General features: G+C 36.7%; 1 protein-coding gene across 2 annotated transcripts in view; it reads right to left on the bottom strand.

Annotated features, from left to right (window-relative positions):
- PEAK1 (pseudopodium enriched atypical kinase 1) overlaps window positions 1–15382 on the bottom strand; it is a 179297-nt gene that overhangs the window by 111160 nt on the left and 52755 nt on the right. The window contains exon 1 of one of the 2 annotated variants that reach the window (XM_045848433.1): window positions 103–165. The exons of the other annotated variant lie outside the window; for it this stretch is intronic. The gene's annotated coding sequence lies outside the window, so the exon portion shown is untranslated. Of the gene's footprint in view, window positions 1–102; window positions 166–15382 lie in introns of those variants that run through there. 2 annotated transcript variants of the gene reach the window in all.

The raw sequence follows: 15382 nt of genomic DNA, 5'->3' as shown, positions 1-15382 counted from the left end.
CAATTAAAAGAGTATATAACTCCGGTTGATGTGGTTCAGTGGGTTGAGCACAGGCCTGCGAACCAAAGAGCTGCTGGTTTGATTCCCAGTCAGGGCACATACCTGGATTGTGGGCCAGGTCCTCAGTAGGGAGCTCGAGAGAGGCAGCCACACACTGATGCTTCTCTCCCTCTTTCTTCCTCCCCTCCCCTCTCTCTAAAAATAAATAAACAAAATAAAAAAGTATATAAATTACTAAAGTTTGAAAAGTAGTGCTTAAAAACAATATTCTCTTATGTCAGGTAAGGATTCCTCTTGTGATATTATTTACATTACTGATATGCTAAATATCAATTAAATTAGTATAATAATCATCTACATCACAGAGCTATTATTAAAGTGAATTAATATAAAAATATAGGGATTACATTGAATCTATAGAAGGTGTTGGGTAGTGAGAACATATTAGCAATATTAATTCTAACCCATGAACACAGGGTCTCTTTCCAAATGTTTTTATCCTCTGCAATTCTTTTATAAAAGTCTTATAGTTTTCAATGTGCAAATCTTTCACTTCCTTGGTTACACTAATTCTTAGGTATTTTATTATTTTTGATTCTACTGTGAATGGGATTATTTCATTTTGAGGTATCTTGTTATTAGTGTATAGAAATGAAACTGATTTCTGTATATTGATTTTATATCCTGCAACTTTACTGAATTCATATTAGTTGCAACAGTTTTCTTGGTTGAGTCTTTAGGATCTTCTATATATGAGATCATATTATCTCCAGATAATGAGAATTCCTTTCTGATTCCTATTAAACTTCCATTTTCACAGAAATAGAACAACTATAAAATTTGTATGGGACAACAAAAGACCCCCAAAAGCCAAAGTAATCTTGAGGTGGGAGATGGGACAATCTAGTGGTATTATACTCCCTGCTCTCAAACTGTACTACAAAACTATAGTAATTAAGACAGTATGATGACTAGTATAAAAAATAGACATAACATAGTGATTATAGTCAACAATACTATGTTATACTCCTCAAAGTTGGTAAGATCTTAAATGTTCTACCATAAAAAAAGAATGATAATTACATGATGTGATAGAGGTGTTAGCTACCCCTAAGGTGATAATCATTTTGCAACATAATAATGTATCAAATAAACATGTTGTAAACCTTAAACTTATACAATGTTATATGTCAGTTATATCTCAAAAATAAAATATATGAAGTACTTAAACAGAGGCTAATTCATAATAAGCACTTGATAAGTATCAGTTCTTTCCTCTTTTATTCCATCTCTATATCTAATCGAGGACACATATCCATACCCCATCATGACATACCAGGTGGGCAGTTGGAAAGCTATTTCTATGGAAACACTGTTAACTTATGTGGGTAGGCTTCAAATATCATTGACAGTTTAATTAAAATTTTCAGCTAGCTTGTAACCTATCTACCACTTTACTGTTTCTACAGGAAAAATGTACTCCCAAATTCTGAACAACTGACTTGTGAAAAAACTTTAACATTTCATTTTGGACTTGTGTTTTACATTAGTTTCAAGAGATGCTGTCAGACTGTATTAAGGAAGGAGCTGCTGAGAAATAAGTTAAGGTGTGCATGAAAGGCAGACATGAAAGGATACCCTGGCAGGAGGCAGGGTTAGAGGCAAAGTGGTGGGTTCAACTTTCATAGTACTAGACCAGGTAAGGTCCCAAACTAACACAGAGGCAGCAGGAATTAATGGGCAGGAGGTGATTTGAGAGGGCAAATAGGCAACATTTATGACCAGTGGGATATTGTGGAAGAGAGGCAGGGAGTAAATATGATCCTAGGGTTTCCCTGGATGAAGAACCAGGGTGATTCTCCCAGGGGCATAGTGAGAAACGTGGATAGTTAAGATAGCAACAATTGCACTACTATAACTGTAGAGGATAAGGAGAAAACTGATACCTAAATGAAACCAGCAGTCTAAAATCAAGTATGTGATTAAAAGTTCTTCCAAGTAAAAATATTTTAATTGCTATTTTCTTATATAAATTTGACTCTAAATCTTGAGTACAAATATACTCAGTGAGAGTAATATAAGAGAGACAGGATGGGGAAGGGAAAGAAGGTAAAGTAACAACTCGCTATCTATCTTTGTTTTTACATATAAAGGCAGAAAAAGAAAACTTGGGCTGAGTCAGTATAGTGATAGGGCCATATGGAGTTTGAAAGATGGGAACTCTAGCAAGAAGTTTCACATACTGTATATGAGCATGAGCACATGTTGGGAACTGCCCTGTACGGTTTCAGAAGCTGTAACCCCCCCCCCCACCCCCACATGGCTAAGGCTGAGTGAGTGACTTTGGGACCATAAGCCACTAAGGATACAAACCTTATCTCCCTGGCAGGGGCGCCACCTCTGCCCCTTTTACTTCACCCTGCCTGGCCCCTAGTGCTTGATTGGTTAGCCTATGACGGGTAAGATTCCTCAAGGGAGGAACGACCTAAGACAGGCACAATCATGGGGAGCCCCAGGGAAGGACTTGGGGGGCTACAGCAAAGGGGGGTGATGGACCCTCGCCCCTCAGTTTTGACATAGCCTGAGTCCTCATTCTGTCTACTAAAAGTCTCCTAATCTCCTGGCTAACTTATTTCCCCTCCCTGACTTAAGCCTGAAACAATGACAGAGGGTGGTACAGCCCTGTGCTGGAAAGGGCAGGTTCCCCAGGGTGATCAGGCCTAAGAAAGAATACGTGAAATCTGCTTTGCTAAGAATGCTCTCAATTAAATGATAAGGGTCCAAGCAGGAAATGAGTTTGTTTCCCAAAGTTTTGTAGCCCTTTAGCTAACAAAACTATTCTAGCTATTTTGAGACCCCGACTCAGAATAAGCCCTAGTAGTTCTTTGTATGTTATCTATTGTTTGATCCTTACTGCCTGACAATGATTAATGAGCTTTACCTGTATTCCTATGCAAAATGAACCTAGTAAAAGCCCATTGAGGGAAAGGCTCTTGGCCTTTCTCCTTTGAGAGATCAGCCACCTTTCGTCCCCAAGCAGGTCATGTCTTGGTAGACTTATTCTCATCTGTGGCGGCTGGGGCAGGCGGGGGTGGGGGGCCCTGTGGGCAGAGCTCCCCCACAAGCATATGCCAAGGGATTTCCACAAGGCTGTTCTCCAGAACACAGCAAAAGCTTAGATGCTGGGGAGTCTAGTGGGTAATATATATAAGGAGACCAAGTCTGAGAGAGGAAAAACTAAATTACTCTCAATAAAAGTATGTTGGGTCTTCACTGTCCTTAACAGTGAAGATACCTGCTTGTGGTCTGTATCACGGGATCAACAGAGATCCAATACTTCTCTGAATGGAAAGTGACAGGAAGAATGCCAGGAATTCTTGAAGATGTGCTAGGTCCCTGGTCTTGTGGTTTCCAGAGAAATGGGTAGTGTTTCCATTCTCATTACAACCCAGCGATTAATAGAACCCTTGGGGACACAAATGAACAACACTCAAGACCATTATTAATTAGATATGTTAGTTTATACAAGTTATTCAAACTCTAAGTTTCATGGTCCTTACTATTTTTTAAAATGGAAAATAACAATTCTTTTTTGTTAAAGATTATACTCATTTATTTTTAGAGAAAGGGGAAGGGAAGGAGAAAGAGAGGAAGAGAAACATTAACATGTGGTTGCCTCTCTCGCATGCCCACTACTGGGGACCTGGCCTGCAACCCAGGCATGTTCCCTGGAATCAAACTAGCAACTCTTTGGTTCGCAGGCCCACGGTCAATCCACTGAACTGCAACAGCCAGAGCTTAATTCTTTATATTAATAAAAGCAGCCAGAAAATAAAGATACGCAAACAAACAAAATCCCAAACCCTAAATCTCACTGCATAACCTTCCAGGTCTTTTTTTTTTTTTTTTACACCTATTGATATACAGATGTATTTAATACAATGAACATGCTGTTTGGTAATATGAATACCTTTAAAGTGTTTTCAAAAATTGACTATCAACTCAAAAGATTGTGTTAATGTAAATTTGGGTTAAAAATGCCAATTTAAATCACTCAAACTTAACAGGAGAAATAAAGTTGCAGTCAGAGTCCTTAATAACCTCAAACAATTAACAACATTTCTCATATTAAAGAAATAACTCTTCCATATGGAAAGTTATCTGGCAAGATTACCTATTCAGGGCACAGCTGAAAACCAGTCAAAGTAGGAGAGAGCCTTAGCATCTCACTTATAGACTCTACTCTTGTTTACACACAAATTTAATCTGATCAAACCAAATCAGTTTCATTGGTATTTTTTATACAGAAATAAAGGTCAATGCTCTACTTAAAATTTGATGAAATGTAACTGTCTCTCTCATGCTGCCCTTTATTTGTACATCCCCTATCCACTTTACTATGACCCACTGAAATAACAATGTTAACTTATTTTGAGTGGTTGACGTGAGTGTCCCACTGCTTTTTCAAAAAGGTACCCAAATGGCCATTCTACTATGATCCTTTTAAAAACTTTCTTGCTAATGATCTCTTCCATGATCTAGTCTATTCCCAAATATTTAATGGTGGGATAACTCCCCAGAGCCTACACCTTTTATCCTGTCCTCTTAATCTCCAGACATCACCTTCCAACTGCCAACTAGACCTTTCCAAACAGAATTATCTTTCCTCCAAAATGTGCTCTGCCTTTTTCTGGGCACCATAACAATTATGGTAACACAAACTGGTAGGCAGTCAGACTGGGCCAACTTTGAGTCATCCTGGTTTTTCTTACACTATCTCCAATCAATTATCAGATTCTATCTCTCCCTAATCTGTCATCTCCCTTTGACAACCCTGGCTATAACCTGAGTTATGAATATAATTCATTATGAATATAATGTGTTCTTTTTGATCTGACATTGTCTTAAAATGTCTCCTATACCTGTATAACAATTGTTCAAAATTCTATGGAACTTTTGATTCTTCGGTCAAATGCCAACTTCCCTTGAAGCTGCATAACCTCCTTTTAGAATTAACTGTTTCCTCCTTAAAATTCCCATTACACGGTATTTTTGGCTATCTGTATACAACTTTTGCTCTCATTCATTAGTCTTAGCTCCTTGAAAGCAGGAGACATTTCTTACTCAGTTTTGGCACTGTATAGTTCTTGAGCAGATGAATAAATGATGCATTCTTTATTATCTAGGTTCACAGACCAAAATAACTGAAAAGAAGTGTCAAATGACTACTGGACAGCAAAAGGGGAGAATGAAAAATACAAAAACCAAACTTAAGGACTCAAAAAGCACTTTTGTGTGGGGCAAATAGGCCTGTATCTCTTAAGGTCATCACAGTATTTTCTAGAATAGCACTGTGATTGACACTGATATTAATTATATCAAGATTTCAAAAAGATTATGTTTATTTAACCTATATTTAAGAAAGGAAGAAAACAACGTAAGTGTGAAAGGTATTTTGGAAAGATTTCCATACAAGTGGCTTTATTGTTTAAAAGTTTATTTATTTAACTATAAAATAAATACCCATTATAGCAAACTTGAAAAAATAAACAAAGATAGGAGAAAAAAAGGCACTCCAAATCTTAGTCTATATTTTTAAAGAATGTAGGTCACATAGCACCAAATAATTATTCTAACTAAAAACATTTTAGTGTTTAAAGAACTCAAGCTCAGTTATCTAGAAAAATTTGATCAATAGAAAGCATTCTAATTCTGGGATGTAGAGATCTAAGACTTTACTATATCACTACACAGTTATTCATCCAACCCATTTGTTTTCATGTGTGACTGGAGAATGATGGGGTGGGAAGATGAGGAAATGGGGAACAACAAAAAAAAGAAGATAAAAATGGAGAGTGAACGGTCACTGGTTTGATTCCCAGTCAGGACACATGCCTGGGTTGTGTGTGGGCCAGGTTCCCAGTAGGGGGCACATGAGAGGCAACCACACATTGATGTTTCCCTTTCTTCCTCCTTTCCCCTCTCTCTAAAAATAAATAAATAAAATCTTTAAAATAATGGGGAGTGAGAAGAAAGAGAACACAAAGGGTGGAGAAACAATCACATGTGTGAAGAAGAATAAAAAAACAGAGAACCAAAGCCCAATGTATGAGCAAACACCTTCAGAAAAAGGACAACTTCTTTAATTTCCCATCATGCCTCCCATTATTCCACATGACTCAGGCTGATCTGCACACCCTGAGATGAATGCTGAACATATGCCTTATACAACACAACCCAGTTAAAAGGATTTTAATTGGTGTGCACCATTCCCTGCAATTTTAACATTTTAAAAATGAACAGTCTTGCTAAGTACCAGAGGGTGACATGTGCTAATTAATCATTCAATAAATTAGCACATGAAAATGAATGCAACTATGAGACCTGTTGCCAACACTCCATCTTGAGGAAGCCTCCCTTTAAATGAGTACCCACAAAAGATGTAAATTTACTGTGCAATACTCACAAGTGTCTCCCACAATTATTCGCAGCAACAACACCATCATTCTTGCATCTCTCTCTAGATATTTTATGCTAAGCAGCCTGTGAACCATGCTATTCTTTTATAATCTGTTTAACCTTTGTAACCAAAAACCAGCTAAATATTGTGTTTACATTTTTCTATTAAAGAGATTTTAAAAGCTCATTCAAGTCATTTGTTAAATGGACAAATAGGTGAAGGACAGATCAAGTGAAGCTCTTGGTCAAACTCCCATCCCTCCCCAATTTTGTCTGTCAGGCAGTGAAAGCCTTAGCATTGCTAGCTCAAGAAATAAAACAGTACCAATGAAATTCTGCATGTCAGGTTGTCATGCTCTGATTTTCTTTTAATATTGCTGGCGTTGGAGAGAAAGGTATAATCTATTGATAGGACTCAAAATACTATATCAGGCACACTTTTTGAAAGAGAAGGAAATCCCAGAAGCCATTTGCTTTATTAGCTCCTCATACTCATTACTCTTCTATTTTATATTTTCTTGGATCACCACAATTCCAAATATATTCTAACTTCCCAAGTCTCTCTAGATTTACTGAGAAAGACTGGTTTCTGATTTGCTAATGGCACTGAAAACTGAGTGGCTGATTTAGGTAAGGAAGCCAAATGGACTTTGGAGAAGAAACAGGTATTGTGAGACATGTATGTTATCTGGCATGCAGTAGGCACTGACAAATGTTAGTTTCCTTCCCAAAAATAATGACAAATGATTGGGAAAATTTTTGTTTGCTCATTAAAAAATCAACCTAAAAGGAAACCTAACTGAAGTCTAAATATAATTACCTTTGAAAAATCTAGAAACTATGGTAGAAAGTGTGATTTTTAAGTATACCTTTAAAATTAAAGACAATATGCTTCACCTTCCAGAGTAGGCCTAGAAGACAGAATTTCAAGAAACCTGTGCTTATTTATGATATATGATATTAATTACTGCTTAAAATCATAATATTACCCAAAATAATTCTTAGGGGAGGGTAAACCAGTAATAGAAACAATAGATTATGTACTTAGAAACTAAAAAAGCTTCCTAAATGGCAAAGACCATTTACATTTGATTACTTTCCCTAGGCTCTTACCACCAAAAGGGGGGGGTGGAATTAATTAAGTAGAATTTAATTAATTTGGCCATAATTAAAAATAAAAAAAATAATGAACATTTTCATCAAGAGGTTTCTGTACAATGACTCAGAATTTTTTTGAAAATATTATTTTGGTTTAATAATTTTGGGGAGATTACTATTACTTGTCAATTTTTTGCTTCTACTTTAACCCTTTACCCTTTAACCCTTAAATAAAGAATATTTTGATAGAGAATTCACCATACAAACAGGCTCTTCTGGAGAGAAAGCAATGACTTATACCAACCTAAGTAGACCAAGACGACTGTTGGACTACTTTGAAAAATAATCTCTTAAACTATGAAAAGCTAAGTTGGTCAATACCCCACAAATACAGGGAAAAAGACAGAAAACAAAATGCTTCTTTAACATAGATGGTGTTAATAGCTTAATATTAAACTACATGAAAAAGGGTATAGCACTCACTTTTATTTTACAGGTAGCTCTAACTGGAAGACTACTATAAGCATGCGAAACTTCCACAGCTACATTAGTATAATGGAAAAATAGTCTGAGTTTTTAAGAAAGGCAGGTAAACTCTTCAGTTTTTGGATTTAAAAATTTTTAATGGGATTTTGTTTTTCCAAAGGGTATTGTTTGATTGACTGACTAGGAAGAGGGGAGTCCTCCTTTCAACAACAGGTACCTGTAACAAGGAGCCTAGGATAGTGCCAAGGGTGCTAGAGGAGGGTGTGCAGGGATAAAACAGTATTTCTAACAAATAACAGTTTTCAGAACTCTCATAGTGCTCCTCAGTTCCAGACTCAGTGTAGGCCTCAGACAAGGCTGGGCTGAAAATGGCTCTGTGATATTCTGAAATAAGGGACAAGCCTCTGAGTACAGCTGTTCCCCCTGAGACTTTAAATAAAGTTAGTGAGAAAAACTTAATGTTAAGCAAACTCTGCTATGCATCTGCTGACCAAATGCAATCTACTCTTTTTTTTATTCTTATAGATCCTATCTACTAGGCTACTACAGCTACCATGTATGTCATATCTCTAATTCATACAATAACCTTGAGGGGCAGCAATTATCATTTTAATAAATGAGTGAGGGATTGAATAGATTAAATTCCTTGGCCAATACCATACAGCTTCTAAGTAGTGAGCTAAAATATGCACCCAATCCTAACTTACATCAAAGTCCCATTCAGTTCTATTAAAACATGCTCTTTGTATATTCCATGTGCTCTCTTTACTGTGTTAGAAGATTTCTCTAGTTTCTGATCTCAGCTCCTCCCACTCCACTCAGTACTTGCCCATTCCCTTACCAAGAGCTACCAATAGCTCTGGGCAAACAATACCCCATTTTTAGTATTGTTTCCATGGGATTTACTATTGGCCACACCAGTAGATTCTGAGGGTGAATATTACTAGACATTGTTAACTATAGTGTTCACTCTTCCTTTCATTCTTCTTCATTTAATTCATTACATTAACTAGAAGATTTATAAATTCTAGGCAATGTAGTGTAGGGGAAAAACACTGTCCTTCCTGCCCAAGGAGAAAAATTAGAAAAATGACTCAAAAGTGAAACTGCTATTTGAAATAACAGAAAACAAATAAAACAGCCAAAAATAATAAGTTATGGAACAAAGTCTAACATGTGACATGTGTAACAATACCTGGTTTTGGTAGACAGAGACATATAATTGTGAAAACTAACCTTTTAATGTAAAACTGAAGTAATGGCCTTGACAAGTCATAAGCAATTATTAAATAATACGTGTCCTTTACCATCTCCATTACCATTTGTATAGCAGCTATAAAATGTAAGTTCTATAAAGGGTTCCTTTTGTTAAAATTTATTTTTGAAGAACTATCTTCTCTCCATTGCTTCTATTTTTGAAATAAGGAGAGTTAAGTATCTACACTAACAACTAAACATACAGTACGGATTCAACTATTTACTCACTAGCATAATAGAATGTACATGTTGAAAAAAGTTCTATAAAAAGAAAATAAATCGAAAGATCTAAAAATATTTGATTCTAAGATACCCCTTTATCTCTTATTTTTAATGTAAAATTCATTTGTGACATTTAAGAGATAATACAAAAAATTCAAGTTTTATGGACCCTCAACCACTGTGTAAATACTAGCAAAAAGAGCTATTCAAAGTACCCAGTGAAGCATCTGCACTCATTTTATTCTTAGCTTATTTCTTTATCCTTCAGGAAAAGATGCTTTAAAAAAATACAAGAAACTATCAAGCAAGTTAACAGATGACAAGAGCACTGAATAAAGCCTAACTCGGGTTGAAATCCAGTTTGATTATCTGGAGATAGGAAAGCAATTTACCTATATTAGCATTAAATGTCTAACGTTAATAAAAGTGTTATGGAAATGTGATCTAGTAGTAAGTTTTCTGTACTGAGACTTAAAAGACCATCCTCAGCCCTACTACCAGCTAAGTAGTTATATGATACCCTGGTAAAGTTGCAGGTTCCTTTCTGTCCAATGAGATGACAGTAACTAGTCTTCCTTTCTATGAGATGCAAAGATATCCATATTCTAATTTTCGGAATCTATAAAATATCACCCTATGCAGCAACAGGGACTTTGCAGATATGATTACATTATGATCTTATTGTGTATTCATTTGATATAACTTCAAAGTCACTTGTTTACAATTTAAGTGAAGTTTCCTTAATCCATGTTTATGGCAAAGACAAATGAAAAGTTGCTTTCAGAAGTTGTCTTGATGTAAGAACGAAGTTGTTTCACAATGTCATCATCTCATCTGTTGTCACTGAAGAGCACTCAGTAGCTCAAGCTACTGAGAGGCCCCGCTGAGAGACTTATTGTAGAGAAGCAATTATGGCAAGGGGACATTTAGACTATGAATACAGAGTTTGTAAAACTAGTCAAGAGTTTCAGTCTGGGCAGGGTGACTCTGCTGATGAAAAAGAGAGATCTTTGGTGCATTAACTGCTGCTGTGGTAAAGGCAACACTTTTACAGGCAGTGGCAAAAGCTGTCAGTGGCACCTGACAGTGCTCAGCAAGAGACCATCTTGCCCGTCAAAACCTAGCACCATCCTTCCCAAACCACAAGGGACTTCTGTTTCTATGCTGGTAGCTGGAAGTCAGTTCGCTGTTGGTTAAACCATCTCTCCCAAGCACCAACTCTTAAAAAGTTTCCCTCAAACTAAATTTGGACTTTATTCCAGAAGAAATGAGAATTTCATCTTGCCTAGAACAATAGTGTATAATTTTATCATTGCAGTGGAGTATGGTATTTCTTCACTGGCTTAGTAAGAGACATTATCCTCTACGCTACTTGGCTTGTGAAATTCCTGCAGTGAACTTGTATCAAATTGTCGACAAAGACAAACTCAGTCTCTAAACAAAATTTGCCCCCACAACAAAACAGACTTTGAGAAAAGGAGATTATTTGAGTGAGCCCAATGTAATAACAAGGGTCCCTGAAAGTGAAGGAGTGAGGTAGGAGTCAGAGTCTGAGTGATATGACAGAGAAAGACTTGACCAGCCATTGCTGGTTTTGAAGATGGAAATGGGCCATAAGTCAATGGATACAGAGAGCATCTAGAACCTCAAAAGGGAAAGCAAAAGAAGAGATTCAGAAGGAAGGCAGTCCTGCCAAACACTTGATTCTAGCCCATAGAGAATAATTTCAGATTTCTGATCTCCAGAACTGTAATAAATGTGTCATTTTAAACCACTAAGTCTTTTGTGATTTCTTACAGCAGCAACAGGAAACTAATACACTAGGGTCAATCACAGCTCTGACATTTATTCTAGCTATGTGCCCCTGAGCCAGTTAATTATGTTTCTCAACTTTTGTTTCCTTATCTGTAAAATGGGGTTTACCAATTTACCAATAGCAACTCCTGGTTATTAATTAAACTGCATAAGTGCTGAGTGATACTGAGTTAAGTGATTAAAAATCTAGCTATTTGTTTACTAATTCTTTTCTTTAAAAGACTGTATTTATTTTTAGACAGAGGGAAAATGAGAGAGAAAAAGAGGGAGAGAAACATCTGTGTGGTTGTCTCTCACGTGCCCCCTACCAGGGACTTGGCCTGCAACCCAGGCATGTGCCCAGACCTACAATCAAACTGGAGATCCTTTGGTCCGCAGGCTGGCACTCAATCCACCAAGCCACACCAGCCAGGGCTGTTTACTAATTCTTATTCTACACTAAGGCAACATAATGCAACCCAGAGTTTCTATTTATGCAAGAAATATGAATTAACACTTCTATCACTAAAGTTATTGGTAATATATCAATGTAGATGTCAATGGTTTGTTCTCATAGACTATAAAGTTGAAGTTCTTTTACATTCCAAAGTTCCCAAAGGAAAGAATTTGTTAGAAACCCAGATTATATAACCAGTATAAAATCAAGACTCTGCATTGTTTATCCTTAGCTTTTTTCTTTATTCTTCAGGAAAATGTTCCTTTTACACCAGAAAACTTTTGATGACCAAACATAATGACATTTAAGATAAATCACGATAGTCCCACCACTTTAGTTATTTTCATTTATTTATTCTTAATCCTCACCAGAAGATGTTTTGATTTTAGAGGGAGGGAAAGAGAGGGGTGGGGGAGGGAGAGTGACAGAGATCGATATGGATGTGAGAGAGATACATTGATTAGTTGCCTTCTACACGTTCCCTGACTAGAACTCAAACCAGCAAACTTTTGGTGTACAGGACAATGCTCTAACCAACTGGGTCATCCAGCTAGGGCCCAACTCTTTATATTACTAATAAAGAAAAAATCATAATAAATAATTTGTTTTGTTACCAATACTCAGTTAAGGTCATAAGCAGATTACTTTCTGGGTTTTCTACCTTTTGTTACAATAGGGATTAGAAATCTATGGCCCATTGGTCAAATCCGGTCTGCCTCCTGCTTTTTGAAAATAAAGTGTTACTGAAACACAGAACTCCCATCATTTATATGTTGTCACAGGTGCTTTCTTGCTACAAAGGCAGAGCTAAATAGGTGCAACAGAGACTGACCTACGAAGCCTAATGTATCTAGGATCTGGCCCTTATACAGGAAGTTCACAGATTTCTGTGCCAATCACTTCTCAAGGCATGGAAGTTTAATTTATAATACAAAATATTTCAAAACAATACATTTTTTAAAAAGATCGTTCAACAAACTTTTAAGAATGTTACATGTTGGGGACCACTTTGTGTGGTATTGGAGACTGTAGCCCTGCATGAGTCAGGCCTTGAAAGACACCTGTAAGTCTCCATGAGAACACTGAGAAAGCAGGTGGCAGGCACGACCAGATACTAACACTAAGGGTTCCCATGAGAAATGAGGCCTGAAGAATACATAGTATCCTTTGAAGCTTGCTTTGCTTTGCTATAGCCCTGTTGATATAAACCAGATGTTTAAGTTTAAAGCACAAGGAGTGAAATCCTTATCTCATGAGATACTCCCTAACAACCATCTGGCATCAGCATGTCTAACAGACCCTGGCAGATCTCTCTTTCTTCAATTGTCATCTATAAATAATATCCATTTTTTGTAAGTATAGCCTTTGGACACTGACTGATGAGCTATGCATGTATGTTGTATATCCCTACACATGCCAATCCCAATAAAACCTGTTTTTGAGAAGGGCTCGGGGCATTCTCCACTAGAGGGAGAATTGCCACCCGCTTTCCCGCTGGAACAGATTGTGTCTGGGATGACTTATTTCACTCACAACTGGGAGAACTCTGTAGTACAGGGTTCTCCTCAGTTACACACATAAAGGAATATTATGGCTTAATGTACCATACATACTAACTTGGATAAAATTCTGTGCAGTGCTCCATGGTTCCACTAAGACACCATGGTGATGAGTTCACTTTTGGCTAAATGATGTTGATTTAATGACAGCAAAACAACTAATCTCAGCATACGTGTATCAAGCGAAATATGACATTATTGCTGTAATTATTATTGAATAGATACTGTGAACATATTTGGTCACAATTTATACTAAAGCTTCCTATTAAAAAGAATCTAAAACAATGTTTCCTTCATAAAGCATTTCATGAATATATACTGAATACCTAATCCAAGTGGGATTATATGAGGTCTGTCCAGAAAAAGTCCAGTCATTAATATGAGAATGGTTGGCACAGCATCGATGTAATCTGGCAGTCAAGGAGAGTGGACTGGAATGTGCATGTGGGAACAATGATGACTTCACTATAGTCAGTGGCAGTGGCAGATATTGTTGAGTGAGCATGTGTTATGTGTGGCCATCACATTCAAAATGATGAATATAGCAATGAATCTGCGTCAAATTTTGCATTAAGCTTGAACAAACCAGGACAATGTTATCTCAAAAGTCCTGTGAAAAGGTCATACTATAGATTTAAATGTTATATATGGCTTTATATGAAAAGTGATGAGAAACATATTTTTGTAAAATTTAAATTGTTTTGTTTATGCTATTAGTTTGTTCCATGTTTTCCCCATTAACCCCTCTCTATGCAGCACCCCCAAACCTTCAGGCAAGCCCCACACCATTCATTGTTCATGTCTATGGGTCACGTGTTTATGTTCTTTGGCTACCCTATTCCCTATGCTATACTTTATATCCCCATGAATATTTTGGTAACTACCAATCTATACTTAATACTTTCACCTTTTCCGGCCATCCCCATGACCCCTCTTCCATCTGGCAACCATAAAAACATTTTCTGTATCTATGATTCTTTCTGTTCTGCTTGTTTTTTGTTTTTTTTTTAGATTCAATTATTAACAGATATGTATTTCCTGCCATTTTATCAATCATATATTTTATCTTTTTTTAAAAGAAGATTCTTTAAGATTTCATATAATACTGGTTTGGTGGTGATGAACTCCTTTAGCTTTTTCTTGTCTGGGAAGCTCCTTACCTGTCCTTCAATTAAGTGATAGCTTTGCTGGGTAGAGTAATCTTGGTTGTAGCTCCCTGCTTTTCATCACTTTGAATATTTCTTACCAATCAATTCTAACCTGCAAAGTTACTTCTGAGAAATCAGCTGACAGTCTCATGGGAGCTCTGTTGTAGGTAACTAACTGCCATTCCCTTGGTGGTTTTAAGATTCTCTCTTGTATTTAACCTTTGGCATTTTAATTATGATGAGTTTGGTGTGAACCTCTTTAGGTTTATCTTGTTTGGGACTCTGTGCTTCCTGGACATGTATGTCTATCTCCTTTACCAAGTAAGGAAAGTTTTCTGTCATTTTTTCAAATAGGTTTCCAATTTCTTGCTCTCTCTCATTCCAGCACCCCTATAATGCGCATGTTGGTATGTTTGAAGTTGCCCCAGAGGTTCCTTACACTACCCTCATTTTTGTGGATTCTTTTTTCTTCTTGTTGTTCTTATTGGGCTTTTTGCTTCCTTGTGTTCCAAATCACTGATTTAATTCTCAGCTTCATCTTTTCTCCTGTTGATTCCCTGTAAACTGTTCTTCATTTCAGTTAGTGTAGCCTTCATTTCTGACTGGTTCTTTTTTATGGTTTCTATGCCTTTTATGGTTTCTATGCCCTTTTTTATGCCGCTGAAGTTCTGAGTTCATATACTCTTCCCCTAAGTTCATTGAGCATCCTTAAAACCTGTGTTTTGAACTCTATATCTGGTTCATTGCTTGTTCCATCTTGTTTGGTTCTTATTCTGGAATCTTGTTCTATTCTTTCATATGACACATTTTTCTTTGTCTTCTCATTTTGGCAAGATCCCTATGTTTGTTTCATGTATTATGTAGAACTACTCTGTCTCCTTTATCTTAATAGAGTGGCCTAA

This window comes from Phyllostomus hastatus, unplaced genomic scaffold (genome assembly GCF_019186645.2).
Source record: "Phyllostomus hastatus isolate PE091 unplaced genomic scaffold, TTU_PhHast_1.1 phas_contig_62, whole genome shotgun sequence".
Classification (NCBI taxonomy): Eukaryota; Metazoa; Chordata; class Mammalia; order Chiroptera; family Phyllostomidae; genus Phyllostomus; species Phyllostomus hastatus.
The sequence above is the reverse complement of the archived record's forward strand: the minus strand, read 5'-3'. Positions and strand labels throughout refer to the sequence as shown.